This window comes from Pezoporus occidentalis, unplaced genomic scaffold (assembly GCF_034315485.1).
Source record: "Pezoporus occidentalis ecotype Australia unplaced genomic scaffold, CSIRO_AGI_Poc_V1 ctg169, whole genome shotgun sequence".
In the NCBI taxonomy this organism is placed as follows: domain Eukaryota; kingdom Metazoa; phylum Chordata; class Aves; order Psittaciformes; family Psittacidae; genus Pezoporus; species Pezoporus occidentalis.
In genome coordinates this window covers 1,404,903-1,411,173 of record NW_026913521.1, presented here as the reverse complement: position 1 = coordinate 1,411,173, position 6,271 = coordinate 1,404,903, and the positions used below count along the sequence as shown (strand labels likewise).

General features: G+C 49.7%; 1 long non-coding RNA gene across 1 annotated transcript; it reads right to left on the bottom strand.

The window, feature by feature from the left end:
- Nucleotides 1–2,524: 2,524 nt before the first annotated feature.
- Nucleotides 2,525–5,860, bottom strand: LOC134161016 (uncharacterized). Its single transcript, XR_009963795.1, has 3 exons — nt 4,959–5,860; nt 3,668–3,728; nt 2,525–2,964 (listed from the first exon to the last, which is right to left on the bottom strand). It is a non-coding gene; the product is annotated as an uncharacterized LOC134161016 (long non-coding RNA).
- Between the last annotated feature and the right edge of the window lie 411 nt (nt 5,861–6,271).

The following is a 6,271-nucleotide window of genomic DNA, read 5'->3' as shown; positions in this document are numbered from 1 at the left end:
CAGCCTTCTCATGGGCCAGGGCTTGGGGTTGGGGTGGACAAGGCGCTGTTGAATCTGGCCCAGAATAAACAGCCTCCTGCCGCTGGAGAGAACAGCCGGCCTGTTTTCCAGGCGGACAGGGAAGTGGTGGAGCCTTTTTCCTCTGGCCCCATTCCAGCAGGGAGGCGCAGCCACATTAACCCACTCAGCCCGGCTCAGAGCTTGTCCCAGGGCTGCCATTTGCTCCCCTGGGGATGGGGCTTCTCCCATTTGATTTAGCAATGTTTGGCATTGCCACAGGGTTTCCTGCTCTTACCGTGTTGATCATAAATCCTCTCGGATGCTATGGATTAGAGACCTGCTACCTCAAGTCATGTTGTTCCCATGATGGTGGTCGTGACCTGCTGGGAGGATGGAGGAAGCCAAAGTTGGGTCAGGCTGGATGTTCTTATCTCAGGGATGAGATGGCACCACCTTCCATGGGGGGAAAGGACAGCAAAGAGCAACTCACATCTTCCCAAAGGACTTGAGCTTTAAGTAAGACACCCAAAGAACCATGAAGTCCATCATCTAATAGTATTATTGGTGCCAAAACCAGATCCTTCCTTCTTATGGGACATGGCAGCCCCATGAAGTCCCCATGTGTTTGCACTCTGGAGCAGAGCAGAGCTGAGCACAGGCATGTGAGCGAGTTGGCTGCAGATCCCCAGGAGCCGGCGATAGGATGCCTCCCCACGGGAGGAGCAGCTTAGCATAAATATTTAATAGCTTCAGTAAATATTTAACTTCTCCAACATGAGTGAGGATGGAAAAAATAGACCCTGGCAGGCAACCTCTCTAAGCCCCTGGGTGAGACGCTTCTGAGCTCTCCTTCCAACTCTCAGCCTATTGTATGGGCTTCTAAGCAGGACCTGGCTCTCATTAGGTGTATGTGCAGAGCCCAACATAAGGAGGCTGTGATCTGAAATCAGCTCATTATAAAAATAGCATGCCCTTTGCATGAGTCAAAAAACACCCGCTCCCAATTAAATAGGAGCATCATCCATCTGAAGTTTAGACCGGCACTTTTGCTGGCTTGTGCTTGGCATTACAATCATCTCTTTGGGCATTTCTGTCTTGAGAGAGTGTTCCTGGGAGAGAGGCTTTTTAGAGGATGGGCACAAACTATTGCAGCAGAGCAAATTCTGCTCTTCTTTGTTCTTGAGGCTGCTTAATGCTGATGCTGACATTAACAGAGGGGTTTCTGCCCTCCCCAGCTATAGACAGCACACGGCAGATTGAGGTCAATTCAAAATGCCTCCTCTCTGCAGAGGGATCAGGTACGCCTGAAGCAGACCTGAATGGCTGTGCTGTGAACCCAACCCTCTTGTCTGACACATTGAGCCTCAAAATTTGCTTGTCAGCATCATTTCCTCTCTTTTTAGATGAAACGCCGCTTCCTGAAGGGATGTCCCACATATGCAAGATGCTAGAAAGCCCTTGTCCCATGTGTCCTACTGCCTCGGCGCAGCAGTCTGGGATCGCAGGGAGCAGCGGGCAATCCCGGAGCTCCATCCCAGCCTATTTTATTCCTAAGAGCCAGTTTTGCACAGCAAGATCTAGAAACTTTGCCATCTGTTTGGATGTTCCTGTGCTAATAATAGTGCGGCTAAATATTTGCATGTGGGCCTCTTTTAGCACTGCGGCTCCCAGAGGAATATGGGCCATGTCTCTGGGGTTTTTAATAGAAAGCAAGCAAGACCATGAAGCCAGAGGAAGGAAAGGTGTCAGAAAACACCAGGTCAATGGGACAGGGCAACAAGGGGATTCCAGCATGAAGATCAGTCCTCCAAAGGCTCTGCATGACCAGCTCCAGGAGATGGTATGGGACTGGTGTGGTGTCATGTGGGTCTGAGCTTGGGTGAAGCTCTGCCTCGTGCGAGGGAGGAAGCCTTACAGGTCAGCAAGCTAAAACCACTCAGACTCATCCTTCCTGAGACACACTGCCCGATACTGGTTCTCTGAACTGTGGTTTCCTGATGCAGCTCTTTGATAAATATTTATCTCTGCTCGATTGCAAAGCAATTAGAGCAGCCTCAGAAGTGGGTTTACTCAAGAGGCACCACAAAAATAAGACAATTTGGATAATGAATATATCCATTTATTTTGCACTCATGAGGACTCTCCTGAAAGCTCCTGCGGAAGCAGGCATTTCCCAAAGCTTCAAGTATACGTCCAGAGCTTAAAATTCACATCTAGAACAATCCTATGATTCTATGATCTCTGTTCTCACTCACCTCGTACCGGTTCTACCCCAGTGTCCACCCACTGAAGCTGCCAGCTTGCACTAGTATAAGGCAGATCTGGATGGACTTTAATCAGGCCACTGGCTGTAATTTAGGAGGATCATCCTTTAGTGTCCACGCATCCTTGCATCTTCAGCCTGAGAAGGGAGGACCTTCTCCTGGTGCACGTTGTTTGGTATCACTGTAGGTAAACACCCAGTAAGAGCAATTAGGCTGCAAGGGATTGGTTTTACTGCCTGATAGAGGCATGGTCCCAGGCTGGGATCTCATACAAGGTGCTTGGTCATGGGGAGGACAATGAAGGAATTTAGTCTTCAAGCTGTGAGATCATGAGAGAGATGGGGTTTAGCTTTCTGCCTTTAGCTTTGACCTGGACAGAAAATGTTCTGGGGCCGTTCCCAGGCTACAAACCTGTATGGTACAGGGTGGATGCAGGCAGGTTATTCTGACTGATCAGGGGTCAAGCCCTGATTTCCTGCTCTTGTCTGCAAGGAGCCTGATCTCTTTCCAGCCCCAGGCCACCACTGCTAGGTTCCACCATGGCATTCCTCATGTCCTGATGTCAAACGTGCTTGCATTGTGCGCGTCCTTGGGGATCAGCCTCAATGTCCCATCTTTGGAAGAGGTGTGGAAAGAGTCTGCACACCCTTTGTGGAGGGCCTGAAGAGTCTGCACACATTACATGGAGGACTCAAGAGTGCTGCTTGCAGAAAAAGGAGCTCTTTTTATGGACTGGCAGCACAAACAAAGTGAATCCTCCATTTGTTGTGTCCGGAAGATTAACTGGGACCCATTCCTGGGAGGGGATGAGCATTCTTCGTTAAATTTGGGAAGAGCTAAACCCTGCACTCTATGGCACTGCTGCCTCTTGGATGGCTTTCCTCCCCAATCCCTCCAACTGCTTGCTCAACACAAGCCTCCCAGCATTCGGGGCCATCCCACCCCCTCCTGATGCCCATCACCATCTGCTCACCACAGCCCAGCCTTGATCCCTCGTCCACCACAGCTCCAGCCACCCTTTGTGCCATTTTATCCCCTCGCTGTAACTCTGCCTCTCGCTCCCTCCTCCTCGGCTGGAAAGGCGAGAGGTGGGGAAGGGAAAGGTTTCCCCAGCTCTGTGCAGCAATGTTCAAGTGTGTCAAAAGACAAAGCCTGTCCCCTTTGCAACCCACCAGCTGCTGCTGCCACAAAAGCAGGGAAAGAAGGGGGGGGCCGGGAGCGTGGGGGGCACTTTGTGACCCGAAAGGAAAAACCTTGAGAAAAGAACAGAATAAATATCCCCTCCTTCCGCCCCTTCTTAACAAGAGGGGACAGAATTAAACACTTTTGTTAAGTGAGGGGCTGTCCCCCACACCAGTTAACACGGCTCCTGCGCCCTGTCCTGGTGTCGGACTTTAACTCACTCTGTGTCGTGTCTTTCTCTTCACAGGCAGAAAATTCAATTAGTCTCGAGCAAATGCCTTCCTAAAGGACACAGAAAACGAAAATAAAGAGGAGAAATCTGCTTTCATCCTGTACAGAAAGAGGCTTTGGGGGGGAAATACAGATTAGGGAGATAAAGAGGCAGGTTTAAGGCTTTCGAAAGGGGTTCTTTTTCCCCTCTCTCTGTCTCCTTTTCTCTTTTCTCTTTTCTCTTTTCTTTTCTTTTCTTTTCTTTTCTTTTCTTTTTCTTTTCTTTTCTTTTCTTTTCTTTTCTTTTCTTTTCTTTTCTTTTCTTTTCTTTTCTTTTCTTTTCTTTTCTTTTCTTTCCTTTTCTTTTCTTTTCTTTTCTTTTCTTTTCTTTTCTTTCTTTTCTTTTCTTTTCTTTCTTTTCTTTTCTTTCCTTTCGTTTCCTTTCCTTTCCTTTCCTTTCCTTTCCTTTCCTTTCCTTTCCTTTCCTTTCCTTTCCTTTCCTTTCCTTTCTCTTCTCTTTTCTCTTTTCTTTTCTCCCTTCCCTTCCCTTCCCTTCCCTTCCCTTCCCTTCCCTTCCCTTCCCTTCCCTTCCCTTCCCTTCCCTTCCCTTCCCTTCCCTTCCCTTCCCTTCCCTTCCCTTCCCTTCCCTTCCCTTCCTTTTCTCCTCTGCTCCCCTCTCCTTTTCTCCCTTCCTTTCTTTTAGTTTCCTTCCTTTTCCTTTCGTCTCCTTTCTTACCTTTTTCTTTTCCCACTCCTCTCTTCACTCTCCTCTTTCTCTCCTGCAGCCATCTGATGGCCAAAGCCTATTCCCACACACACAAACCACCACTGAATCAATCCAGACCCCTACGTAAGCGGAGCTGTGTTTGACTCGCAGTGAGTAAGACTCCAAACGAACCCCAGTGGTTTTGCCTGTCTATACAGCTCCTCCACCCAGGTATACACCATCCAGGTACAACCATACCTGGGAAGATGCTGCCAGTGGCTCAGTGGCCAGGACCTGCTCCGTGTGCGCAGGGCTCGGGTGCTGCCTACCAGGCGCCCTGCCAGGGGGGCACGGAAGGGCTGGGTGCCTTCTCCGTGGGGCACTAAGCACCTTATCACACAGGGTAAGAGGCGAGCATTTCCTGAAGATCATGCTTCCTGCCTCTTGATTGCAGACGCTGGTGTCTAATCACCGCTTCCTCCCCTGCCTCTCACCCTTGTGCTGGGGCTTGGGGCTCCCTTGCAGCCCAAGGCAGGTTGGCATCATCCCATCCTCCAGGTTCACCTCCCACAACTGGTTTTCCCCACGTTGTTTACCTCCTCCTCTTCCAACTGGTTCATCTTCGTGTGCTGGGCTGCTCCTTGCCTGCCAACGCTTTGGAGAGAGGGCTGGTGCCTGATATTGCTGCCTGCCAGAGATAAGAGCTAATCTCTGTTTTATGGTCAGGAATACAACTTGCAGATCAGAGTCTCTGTACAGAAATCAGGACCATACAAACACTTGCTGGAGAAGGGAGGGGGCTGGCAGCACATCCCTTCTATTGAAGATGTTTGTTTGTTGTTTTCTTGCGGGCCTGCCCCTACAAAGTACCAGGCTTTATTAGCAGGGAGGTACAGATCCAGCAAGCACTGGGTAAGAGGGACCAAATACATTGGTGGGGCAGAAGGCTTTGGTTTTTGACTCATCAGAGCCTGAGCATGAGGAGTTCATCCACAAGCTTCCCCTGAACACAGCCTTCTCAAAGGTACCAGGGGGAGAAGGAGCTGTAGCAAATGATAACCTGATTGCATGATGAAATAGCTTGCAGGAGTCCTGCACTGAGATTTTAAGGCATTTATAGTGTCTCTCAAGGTCAAGCCTTGGAAGAAAAGAGACTCACAAACAACATAGAAATTGCCTGAAAGGGAGGAAAGCTGTCTTTCCTTCCAGCATCAGCCACTGCCATCTCTTTAGGTGCCCCCAACATCTGGCAGGAGACTTTGGGGTTTAACTTTCATCCTTCTCCCCCAGCATCTCTCTCTCGCAAGCTCCCTGCCACACAAGCAATGGGTATACTTGCTTTTTCTGCTGGCACTGGCTCCATTGCCCAGACCACAGAGGATGATGGACTGGACCATTTTCAGGTTGCTTTTGGAGATGAACGTGTAACTGTGGCCTCCCAACATTTCCCAGTCAGCAGCAGGGTGAGCCAAGTCTCTAAAGTGCCAAAGGACAAGACCACATGGGATGGAGTGAGGAGATGGAGGAGTCCCAAAGGAAAAGGATGGAAGAAAAGGAAGTAGGAAAAGAGACAGACTGAAGATCTGGAGGGAAAAAATCAGCTTGGAGACAGGGGTTTGTGTCTTGGCTTTTCCTGATGTGCAGGTCCCCCCAGTCTTGTCTTGCTCTGGCTGAAAGTTAAAGAGGGAAAGAGCTACGCAGAACCAGCTCAGTGGCTCTCGCAGCGTCTGCAGTATCTGCAGCACTGGTTAATCAGTTACTCGCTCATAGCTCCAAGCTCCTGTGAGCTGCTTTCATCTCTGAGCCAAAGGAAAGGACAGATCATCCTTCAGCAGCTTCCTCTGCAGCATCTGGGCTCTGCGAGAACTAGCTTTGCCTCACCAGGAATAGCACAGTCACAGCAGCCCCC